Below are 13,117 nucleotides of genomic sequence, written 5' to 3'. Positions count from 1 at the left end.
TGTGAGAGACTTGTAGGACGGGGTAGAAAGACGAATTCTAACCTTGACGGAGGGAGAGAAATACATGAAGTGCGCGTGTGTGATTCCGATGACCACAGGGAAATGAGATATGTATGCGTGTGAGAGAGATTGCACAATTCATTCATGTATCACTATCTAGCAATCGTGGACGTGCATCGCTTGAACATAAATCAATATCTACTTCGTATCGTGGCCAAAGGTACAATATCAATTCAACGCTATAAAGATTGGACACTCACATATCACATTTTTTTTCTATTTAAATAAACCTTTTCAGTTGTGCATGCCAAAGTTACAGTGATGTTTCTTCAAACAACCAATGTAGCTATCATGTACATGCACCATTGTTACTCTTGCATTCAAAATCATTAGTCTTGGATGATTTAAGATTCTATTATGAAGTAATATATGTAATATTCATATATGAGTTCAACGGGTACGCAATTTATGAAATGGAGGCTATGTAATCATATGAGGTAACACTTTTAAGTAGAGGACTAGAATATCCATCTTTTTTGTGCGCCTCTACACTAACATGTCAATGCATTATGTTTAAAGTAAATAACCAGTTGCACTAAATTATCTATTTACATGAGAAATACATAGGCTGAGCGTTTGATCCCTTTTTTTGTGAACGCGCCACTACACCCGTACGATTGGCCGCGCCCGTGTCAACGTCCAAGTTATTGGCGCATCATCCCGAGTTATTGTCTTTTTTTCTGGGGTGGACACACCAGTTATTAACTGCTGACGCGTGCCCCGTGTACACAGTCTCGCATGACCTTCCCGCTAGCACGGTCCAAAATTAGTTGAAACTGGATACGAACGATCCCGTGGGCGGCAAAATCTCCCACCTCCTTCTAAAATTTCCGCCACCTTAGTCTTTAGCATGCGAAATTCCCCTTTTGTCCTTGGTGCACGGAGACCAACAGTTACAATACCGCCCTCATCTACATAATAGGTCGGGGCTGCTTTGGTAACTTCTGGTTCCCCCCACTACACGGCACCCCCATTTCCTCTCCCCCTCCCGCAAAAATGACTAACTCCACAGCACCAGAGCATCTCACATCACGCCGTCCGTACTTCATCGGCCTTTCTCCCCTCCCCTCTCGAAACCCTAGACTGCTCATCCACCGGCGTACCAGAGCTCATTCACTGCCAGCGGCGTCCACCTCGCCGGATCTGCTTCTGCAGCCGCATCTACCCCTCCCACCTCCCCTAGAAACAAGTAGACTGCTCATCCACCATTGTACCATAGCCCATTCAGTGTCGGCCTTGTCCACGGCGCCGGATCTGCTTCGCCGGTACTCTCGTCAACCGCAGCGCGTCTGCAACGGCTCATTCGTACTCCCCACTGGAGACGCTTCGTCCACACACCCCCGAAGCCACCCCACCGACGCCCCGTCGATGGCCTCTGATCCTCTTCGCCGACACCTTCCTCAACCCTACCGGAGCCGCTTCGCCGACAACATCATCAACCCCACCGAATTAGCTTCGCCTATACCATTTTCAACCCTACCGGGGCCGCTTTGCCAACTCACAAGTCCACGGCCGCAGATCCGCTTCCTCGCACCCTCATCCAACCTACCGGAGCAGCTTCTGACGCCCCGTCCACGACTGCAGATCCGCATCGTCGACACCATCCTTAACCCAACCACTGGAGCAGCTTCACCTACGCCCTCGTCCACGGCTATAGATCCGCTTCGCCCACACCGTAGTCCACCCTACCGGAGCCGCTCCACAAACACCCTACTCGACGGTTCTAGATCTCCTTACCGGACCCCGACAGCCAGCGCAGTGTCATCACCCTTGACGTTTCTAACCTGATTCCCACCGTCTGGCAAGATGCCAAGCACCCGCCACGGCCTAGGTACTTGTCACCTTTAAACCCGTCCAGCATCACCTGCCCGATGTACTTCAAATATACTAACAGGTCGCTGTTACCTGTTATGCAGCTGGCAAAAACTACAAGGACGATGTTTCTTCTGGATCTAACAGCTTGGCCAACCAAGATCCTGGACCGAGGCATTGCTATGATCTTGTAAGCGTGTCTCTCTCTCTCTTGTATTGTTCTGTGCCTGCCAGCGTGCTTTGCTAGGATTTTCGACCAGTAATCCCTTTGTGCAGACAATGATTTCTACTACTGGCTGCTAAATTAGATATGTAGATGTCATACATGATACTACCTCGTACCTCCGTTCCTAAATATAAGTCTTTCTAGATATTCCACTATAGGCTACATACAGAGCAAAATGAGTGAATCTACACTCGAAAATGCATCTATATACATCTGTATGTGGTCCATACTGGAATCTCTACATAGACATATATTTAGGAACAGAGGCAGTACATTACACAAAATCGTAGGTGGCATGTAGGAATTCTAGTACACTACATTAGGCTCCCTTAGAGTGCCTGCTAGTCCGGCACACAGAGTCATGGCTAGTTTGTGCTACGCACACAATCATTAATTGGTGGTTTAAATATGTGCAAGGGATATGCAATGTATTATCATGTAGAGATGTCTGAAATTAGCCGTGCCAACTTGCAGATTGGGTTACAAAATGAAAAGGTACAAGATGTATGTGGCAATTTCATGGAACATCGCAAAAAAAAGGAGAGCCAGCGGTGAGCCTATACAGTGTGCTATGGTACGTCACTCCTCCATTGCAATCATCGTGACATGTTATTTGTATGTCAGTTCTATTGGCCAGGTTTCTTAGGGACAGTTATTATGATTTATCCTAAGAAAATAAGGACCTGTGAATATAAGCTCCATGTAATAAGCCAACCAGTTCTTTTCATTGTGTTGTCAGCTTATCTTTGGTATGATAAGTGAAAAGTCTAGATTGCATTATATTTTTTCATTTTGCTGCCCATATGAAAATTAATTTGACTTGCAAACATCACAAATTGAACCCAGTGCAGTAATTAATATGATAGGAAAACAGACCATCACTATTTGCTCAAAATGCAAATACAAAGATACCATCTACTTGGCACAATCTACTTTGGTCAATGTTTTCCATAGAGATCCCATTGCCTAATTTAAACGAAAAATGCATGACCCACATTTAAATGAAGAACAATTATTTATTGAAATTCGATGGTCCAAGTGGCTGGTTATTATCATATAGCAGCACCACTTGAAAGCAGCATATAGCAGCAGTAGCAGCTCATAGCAACTCATCATACAACAGCAGCAGCAGTGTGCAATTCATCATATACCAGTAGCAGCTCATAGCAATTCATCATATAGCAGCAGTAGGAGCAGCTCATAGCAATTCATCATATTGCAGCAGCAGGAGCAGCTCATAGCAATTCATCATATAGCAGCAGCAGGAGCAGCTCATAGCAATTCATCATATAGCATCAGCAGGAGCAGCTCATAGCAATTCATCATACAGCAGCAGCAGGAGCAGCTTATAGCAACTCATCATATAGCAGCAGCAGCTCATAGCAATTCATCATATAGCAGCAGCAGCAGCTCATAGCAATTCATCATATAGCAGCAACAGGAGCAGCTCATAGCAATGCATCATATAGCAGCAGCAGAAGCAGCTCATAGCAATTCATCGTATAGTGGATCAGAATGAAAATTTGGCAAAAAATCAGAGGAGATCCTCACCTTGTTGGATGAGCTCATCCTTTAACAGCACCTCAAGGCCATGGCCTGGGAGGTGGGGAGGGGGAATAAGGTGCCTTCTGCCGCAGTGTGGCATCAGCCGTAGTTGTGCAGCGCCTGCCGGAGTAGTGCGTTGGACGAACCACAGTGGAGCAGTTGCTGGAGACCATGAGAATGAGGGGCTGCACCAGAGGGAGGAGTAGCCAGGGAGATTTGCCCCTACCCGCCGGCCATGTAGCCTAGCTGGACAGAGCATCGTCGAGGACCAGGCCAGATGGGACCAGTGGCGACGGCTTGCTAGAGGAACCCTAGTGCTGCAGGCAGGGGATCGAGGTAGAGGGAAAGAGGAGAGGAGATGCAAGCGGGCAGGGCAATGAACGCTTGCGTGTTTGCTTTTACTTGAGGGTGAGGTGTGATGCGGGCGTCACCAGTTGCATTTTGAGTGTAATATAGGCAGACAATAGAGTCATTTCACTATTCCCCTGTAGCGACCCGACCCAAATGGATCAAGTCTCTGTGCTTAAGTGTCATCCCTGGATCGGTATGCTGACACACACAGTACTCGAGGATTTATAACAGAGGTAAATCACATGTATAAAATAACGTAAATACTATTACCTCAATCCAAAATAGCGGAAGTAACAAGGTTGTGGATTCCCATCAACACCAACGGCAAAGTTGAGTGTAGAAATCGTAACCCTAACGTATCCCTTACTCGTCGTAAGATATCCTGCAACATGAAACGTTGCAGCCCGAAAACGGGTCAGCACATGGAATATGCTGGCAAATTCACACCATAGGGAAATGATAAACAAAGGCTATCACTACATGCATATATGGCTGGTGGAAAAGCTCTATGGTTATAATGTTTTTGCGAAAAGCCAATTTTTCCCTACTGCAAAGGAGTAAATTTTATTTAACAATCATGGTGGTTGTGAAACATTGAGATGGTTGACAGCATCTCAGTCCCAATTAAGTATCATCATTAACCCAACAATATTAATTAAAGTAACATGATGAGATCAACGGGATAATCCAAGAACTAGATACTCAAGATGTCCATAACCGGGGACACGGCTAATCATGATTAGTTTGTACACTCTGCAGAGGTTTGCGCACTTTTCCCCACAAGACTCGATCGCCTCCGCTTGATTCTCGCACTGCATGATGTTTGAGAAACGGATGACCGAGACACAGTCTTTCAGGAACAATCACTCTTTACTCCGGGTGGACCGGTACACCTACTTAGGTAAACCATTATTAACAATCTCACATATGTCATGAATATCTCTCAAAAACCAATCCACGTCTACGAGCATAGCATGGCAATATAATAGCAACGTAGAAGTAACTCCCAAAGGTTTGATTGCAAACAGGGCAATAGGTACTACCTCATCAACTACTTCCCAATACCCACATGTTATCAATCCTACTCATGCAATGTTTGAGGGTTGAATCTAATGCATAAAAACTGGGTATGAAAGGGATATGATCAAAGTGTGAACTTGCCTGCAATGTTGATGAAGATGATTCGCACTCAATACTCTGGATAGATCTACTCGTCACACTCCGGTCAATCTATCGTAAGCAAGCAATGGTAACCACACATAAGCAATCACTCAAAAGATCAGAAAGAACGAGGAAAACAATTCGGAAAACTTCAAAACCAAGCAATTAACTCTTGCAATATAAAAAAATTTCTAACAGTACCAAAATTATGTGAATTTGGCCTTATCAGAAATTTTAGGTCAAGAGTTTCGATTTGCAAAAAGAATCAACTCAAACGGAGTTACGGAACTTAAGTTATGAACAAAAGAAGTATGAATACAAATCTGTTTGAATTCAAATTTTAAAACTTTCAAAAACATGTTTAAGTTGTTTTACTGGATAGAGGAGATCATAACGAAGAAGTGGGCGTTGGTTTCGTTGGATTTGGATAAACGAGTAAAAAGTAACGAACGTTTGAAGAACAGGGACTAATCTGTAAAGAAATCATCATAGATAGGTCCCTGACCGAAAATAACAAAAAAAGAAAAAGCTAAATAGTGAATGTTCGTTTATAGGATCTAAACAGTGGACGTTCGCTGTTTAGTAAAACCTAAAAAAAACAGATCTAGGCTAGGTTTTTTTTTTAAAACCGAACTTGAAAAAAAACCGGATTGGACCGGCGGGTTATACCGGTTCAGCAACGGTCCGGCGCCGGCGGGGAAACTCCGGCGAGGCGGGGCAGTGAATTTCAATGGGACTTTGAATTTAATCCCTTGAAACTCCCAACTCATATTTCATTTGTTTTGAAGAAGTCATTTTATCTTCTCTCGTGAAAATCATTGAGTTGCATAAAGTTTCAGAAATGGGAAATATTTTCAAATGAAATTCAAATATTTTTTACACCCCTTTTCATTGAAATAAATGGAAGAAGTCATGTCATCTTCTCTCCAGGGTTTTGTGATGAAAAGAATTTGAGTTCATGGAGATCATAAAAACAAAATGAAAGTTTGGGAAAGTCCTTTTATTCCCTCTCATTTAACTTTCAAAAAGTTTTGAATTCACTCACTTCCAGTCAATCAATCAAACAATCAATCCAATCTATCTGTTTATTATAACATTCCAAAATTTAGAATTTTGGGATGTTACATCCCCTTCCCTTCAATTTTTAGTGAGGTTCTACCCGAAACACCCCCCTCCAAAGCAAAATTAGTTAAGCCCAAGCCCATAACTCAAAAATGACTTCTTTACATCTTTTATGGCTTATTTTGACAATAAGCCCTGAAAAGGCAGAATAGAACTGGCCCTTAACCTGCAATTCAATTGTGCGTGCAATGATGAATCACTCCTGCCTGCTATAGTGTACATTTAGGCATCATCATACATGGCATAACCTAATACATGTGCATTCCATTGTAGAATCTGGAATATGCAATGTTTATGTTAGTTCATACGTTGCACATGATGTTTAATGCCCCTTAAATCTGGTCAGTCAAGTGATGGTCTTTAATCCTCCTTCTTTGCTTCTTTTCTTGATATGTAAGATTTGCTCACACATCTGTTCAATTTCTTGTTTGCATTAGCCAGCCATACTAGGACTGTTTGCTTTGATTACTTGTTGTTCTTGACCTAACACTCTAACAGAGCTTGTCAATGATTTAAACACTAAGGGCTGATGTAGTGGGGCCTTTTCTAACTCATAGGTGACATAAAGGTTTGGCTGTACACTAAAGTAGGCTCTCCAAGAGTACCTGGAGATCCAGTTCGAAGGTATGCCTAGTTTTGACATAGTGCAGACATAGTAAATGCTCATTTCATTGTGTGCAAGTGCAAGAGATGCGACATGTTTCATTATGTGGTGTTGTTTTGTTATAATCTCATCCTTTTGTGTTCACAGACTGGAAAGTATGCAGTTTATCTTCCAAGGAGACGAGTAACTAGTTTGTGTCACCTTGCAGAGGGGGTGCAATGAAGATAAGATTGAGGATTTCCAAGTACAAGATGTTTGGAAGGAGCCTTGCAAGAGAAGTAGGAGCTGCGCTGAGCCTCTTCAACCTGTTAAGGTAAGTCACTGTATCCAACTCAACAGTTCAATTCCTTGTTTGTTTCAGGCATAGTTAATTTGCTCTTTTCAATTGTTTTATTTGTCCTCAGTTAATGAGATGCCCAAAGAATGATGCCTGATGTTGGGTACTTGTATAACTATTAGTTGACATAATTAAAGGCCTTACCATTTAATTACTCTGCCGAAGTGTGCCTGAAGCTTTGAAGTCTATTAACCAACTATTATTGAATGAGGCTCACAATCTAGTTTATACTATGCTAATGATTGCATAGTTTTGCTTGCTGTAGTATGTTTGTATGAAATCCTCTGCTGTTCATTATGCTCCCTACGACTTTAATTGAGCTACAGAATGGCCAACTGCTTGCTTACTTCTATGCAACGTGCTGTCTAAATTTGTAACTTTTCTGTGTTTTGGATTGGGCCCCAACATCATGCTCCTCTGGTGAGCTAAGAGAGATTTCTGTATGCAGGCTGCACAGACTACCTTTTTTATAATTTTTAAAATATCACCTGCTTATGCTTCATGACGTGTAACATTATTGTTAGTCCTGTTTTGCCATGTAAAAAATAGTCTGTCTTGCTCGCTTCACTGTTGTAACTATATTTTTGCCCTAGTCATGTGTACTTACAGAAACATTCAGGATGAAGTGACATCAACACAAAGATCTGCGAGCAGTGCGGCATGGCCGTGACCGAATGATTATGGATTGGAATTGGAATGTGCTGATGTTCTCGAGCATCAACTAGAGGTGGCAAGACAACGTGTACATGATTCTGAACGTACAATCAACAAGTTGAGACTGGACATGTAGGTATTAGATGCAGGAGTCAAAAAACGAAACAATACACTGAGGTAACAACGAAGGAATTGGAGATTTTGTAGACTGAAATTTGTGCTATCTAAATCCGGCCAATCCTATTTTTTGAAGAGATTATAGTTCAAATGGTAAGTTATGTTGATGCGCGTCCATGATGTATGAGTTGTATTTGCCCAGTGTATGTAATTTGTTGTTTGTGTATGCTTTATTATAACTTGTGCCGAACCATAATGCCCAATGGGTATAATTGGCTGTAATTTCTTTATTGTATAGTGTAGGATTATTCTACGTTTCAATGCCTTAGTCTCTTTATTGTATAGTGTATGTTTTTTAGAGGTGATAGTATAGAGTAGGATAATTCTTTGAATATGCTATATCGTTCAAACGGGGGCCAACTCGCCCAAACATTGTAGTGACCATGGCCCTCCACAGGCCGTACGTTCCATGGGCCATCCACGGGGCGGACGATCCCTGGCCTTCTGTGGCCGTCGGATTCGTGGGCCTTCTATGGGCTGTCGGATCCGTGGGCCTTCTATCGGCTGTCGGATCCATGGGCCTTCTATGGGCCGTCAGATCAATGGGCCTTCTATGGGCCGTAGGGTCAATGGGCCTTCTACGGGCCGTCTCATCTATGGGCCTTGTACGGGCCGTATAAGGGGCCGTAAACGGGCCAGAGTGGAAATCGTACGTTTTATGGGCTGACCATAACGGGCCGTTAATCGGCCGTATTTGATGATGCTACAAAAATGGCCCAACAGATTAACGGGCCACAAACGGGCCGACTATATCCACGGGCTGAATTTGGCCCACAAGCAGAAAAGGCCTGTAACGGGCCGTAACTAAACGAATGCTAGAAATGAGCCCAAGAATAAATGGGCCCTGAGAAGGCCAAAAGATAACATGGGCTGGAAACGGCCCAACGGTATAATGGGCCGTTAATGGGTATAAAGTGATACACTGTTCATTACGGGCCAGTTTTACCACGGGCCATTAATGGGCCGAGGGTTACTAAGGGCCTCATATGGGTCGAAAAACATCATGGGCCATACATGGGCCGGAAGTTAAAACAGGCTGGAATTATATTGGACGGCCCAGATGACGCTACTGGGCCTAATTCGGATAGGCCGTAAACGGGCCCTGGGTTAGCGGGCTGTAAATGGGCTATATGCGAACAGGCCGTTAACAGGCTTGCCATGGGCCGGCCCGCCACCTTTTGACCAAGTCAAACGGGCCGGCCTTTTCATAGGAATGGGCCTCTGTTGGGCCGTGCCACGTGTCGACGTATCATAGGTGCTTTGGGTCCAATGAGTGAATGACATCTGTCCCAACAGCGAGCCGACACGTGTTCCCTCCAGCCAATGATGATTTTACACGTGGAAAATCCCCATTGGTCGGGGCTGCTAACGGGTTATCGGATCCAAAACCGGACCCGATAGCTTAACGGCGTTCCGTTACGGTGGATGCCACGTGTCGGTCACCCTTGACGAAAGCACTTCTGTGACGCGCGATTTATCGTCATGGAAGTGGACACTTCCGTGATGATATTTTTGGTAATGTCATGGAACACTTCTACGACAGCACAGGTATGACTATCTTGATTCTGTCATAAATTTGTCATGGATGTACATGCATGACAGAAAACGTGACCTACTGTGACAAACACATATCATCATGGAAGTGTATTTTTTTGTAGTGCAAGACCACAGCTACCAAGACCAAGGAGCCAAATGTTGGCATGGATGAGATGCCTCAAGTGGAGTTTCCGATTCAAAGGAAACTCAACCCTTACGTCAACCCTAGGGAGATCACAAGGGGTAATGACTTGTTTTGGACCAAGCAGCAGAATATTATCTTCCTGGATGTGATCAAGGCCAAGCAGAACACCTATGTGCCAGTGCACTGGATTGACATGGATCATATGAAGAAGGACAACAACCGGGCATACTTTGGTGAGACTCTGGATCTGGTGGAGCAGTTTGGCATTGAGGAGTTAATCACGTTCCACATGGACTTTGACCCAGAGATTGTGGCTCGGTTCTTTGCTTCGGTCCACTTCCATACGGATGAGCAGCGGACCATGACTTAGATGACTAATGAGAAGAGGATGTCTGCTAAGTGGAAGGAATTCATGGAGATGTTACACGTTCGTGATGAGGGGCTCATTGTGCCCGTTGGTGTTCGCCCACATGCCAACCCCGAGTCAGCCAACAAGAACAAGCTTCAACCCTACCTTGTTGAGAAGAAGCTATCCAATGACAAGAAGACTTAGGTGCTGAATCCATTCCTTGACATCATGCACTGGATCTTCCGCAACACACTTTTCCTCGCATAGGTGACAAGGACAAGGTGCATGCTTATCTTGTGGACATGATGCTCATCTGTGAGAAGGCGCGTCTCCAACAGACGGAACCACTTGATGTCTCTCATATCATATGGTGCGAGCTGCAGTTTGGTGTGTTCAACCGTAAGGTGCCCATCGATGGACCTTACATGTTTCTATTGATCTCGAAGACTTGGGAGAAGCTCTTTTCGAATGAAGAGTTTCTTGCTCCCAACTGGATTCGCCACGAGCCTATCAAGCTACGCATCAAGAGCAAGTGGGCTAATACCACGACACGGGCTGAGGCTGCACGGATGGATGTCGATGAGGATGAGGATGAGTTTGAGGAGGAGGCGGCTGAGGACAGTTCTGAGGGGTACCCTCCTCCCTCTACTAAGCCATCTTGGGCTAAGAAGCTCAAGGCCAAGATGAAGGCTCTGTTCTGCATGGAGGCTAAGGGTAAGTACAAGGCTCATGTGAATGCCAAGATGGCTCGTCGTCGCGACAAGGCTATTATGAGGCAGGTTGGTCTTGAGGTTGCAGATGGCTCCGAGGAGCAGATCACAGATGAGGAAGCATGGACCAAACAGCAGTGCTCGTGGAGTTAGTCCGAGGAGGATACTATAGTTCGCTCTTCATCCCATGCTGCAGAGGAGTCTGAGGAGGAGGAACATGACTGGTGATGCATTGGAGTTCTACCACCACCTGTGTCATAGGTGTCCTCTCTGCCTTTCTGGTGTCTCGATGCCAAAGGGGGAGAGAGTGTAGGATTTGCAAGTCTTGTGTCGAGCCTTGTGTTGCTTTGCTTTCGTTCCGTTGAACCCTCGTTGTCGTTGCTTTGGTTTGTTGGTTTGTGTTGTGTCGTGGAATTGTCACGGTAGATGTCCTAATGAAAGGACTTAGTCGTGGAGCCATCGCAACTAAGAAACAAGAAGGGGTTAATCGGGACAAAGGACACGGGGTTTATACTGGTTCGGCCCCTTGCGGTGAAGGTAAAAGCCTACGATCCAGTTTTGAGTGGGATTATGTATGTCTCGATAACCAGGGAGCGAATCCGCTAACCCGGTTCTCGACTTGATCTTACTTGCCCTAAGCCGCCGCGGGGTCGTCCCCTTATATACACAGGTTGACACCCGGCGGCCTACAGAGTCCCGGCCGGCTCATAAACAGTGTTCGGCTTGGTGACTAGTTAATCTTGCCTTATAATACAAGTCATGCCATTATGGCAGTTTATCCCTACGGGCCTTAAGTCGCCTTTGGGCTTGGGGCCCTTGACTGAACCACCATCTTCTTGATATTGGGCTTCATATTATGAATCGCTATAGCGTAACCCGGCCCCTCCTAGGCGGGTTACACTAGTAGTTATATCCCCAACATTAGGCCCCAGATTGATTTGAACTGGTTCATGTCAATCTTCAGTACTTTAAGAAAAAGTCTTTTGCCTTCTACCTGTGCAAAAATTTATAACCCGCCATGACGTCATCTTCTGGATTCATGATAACCCGCCGTGACGTCATCTTCCATTTAATTTATATTTTATTCAATCATATCCCAACGGATCCTTATCTTTAATGACCATCCCAAAAACCGAGGCGTCTGAGTAGCTGGATAACCATGTTTCAGCCTCCTCGTTCCTCGCGCCCACTTTGTCAGTCTTCTCCTTATAAATAGGCACGACTTTAGGTCTTTCTTCATTCTCCCCTTTTCCGTCGTCTTCTTCCTCTCACGACTCCGCTGCTGCTCGAGCTCCGCCGCCGCCGCCGCAGAGCACTTTGTCTTCATCGACCTCGGCCGCTGCATCAACCTGAATCAGTCCAGAGAACGGCGGCGACCCTCCGCAGTAGATCTGTAGCTGTAAGCCTTCGTATTCCCGCACCTCAGATCCGCATTAGGGTTTGCGAGATCCTCTGTGTTCTTCGCTGTTCACCACAAATTCTCCATGGTTTCTTCATTGCATCCTATTTTGATCCAAAAGAAGTACTAAACACACACTGTAGTTGTTTCACATCCATTTCAGACGCTAGTAGATCCCTTTTTTAGTTCAGAGGCCTCATCAGAACTCTCGAGCTCATCTGCACTAGATTTTTATGTCTAGAATATTTTCTTTTCTGAACAGCCGTTTGATCCAAACTAATAGCTGCAACCTGTGAAACTTGTTTGTGCAACACTTAGGCAAAATCCGTATTTGTTAGATCCACCTGGTCATGGCGACTCTTGTCACCGGTTTAAAAAAGGCAATACTCAATTGATAATCCAGATCACTCATGGCGGTTTAAATAACTTCACTGCTTATGATTCTCGTGGCGGCTTAAATAACCTGACATAATTAGCCATGTACCATTAGGCCCCTTTGTAAGCCACCACCTGGAATATGTCTTGTCATACTTGTTCTCCGACTTAAATTTGAACCGGCAATTTCACTTTTTGTCAGGCTTTCGTCTTCACAATGCCGCCGAAAGCACCCAAATCACCCGTTACATGCAATTGGGTCAAATCCATCGTCACAGAAAGCACCCTTGCTGATTTTGTGAAGACCGGCTATCTGCCAAAAAAGGAAGTCATGTCCTATCGTGCTCCTGATCCAACAGAGGAAAAACCTCAACCCAAAAAGGGGGAAGTCATCGTATTTACTGATCACATGAACCAGGGCTTTTCTCCACCCGGCTCAAAGTTTATCAGAGATGTCCTGCACTTTTTCGATCTCCGACCTCAAGATATCGGTCCCAACTCTGTATCTAACATCTGCAATTTCCAAGTGTTCTGTGAGGTGTACCTTGGAGAAG

This window comes from Triticum aestivum, chromosome 3D, assembly GCF_018294505.1.
Source record: "Triticum aestivum cultivar Chinese Spring chromosome 3D, IWGSC CS RefSeq v2.1, whole genome shotgun sequence".
NCBI classification, from domain to species: Eukaryota; Viridiplantae; Streptophyta; class Magnoliopsida; order Poales; family Poaceae; genus Triticum; species Triticum aestivum.
This window is presented reverse-complemented; position numbering follows the sequence as displayed.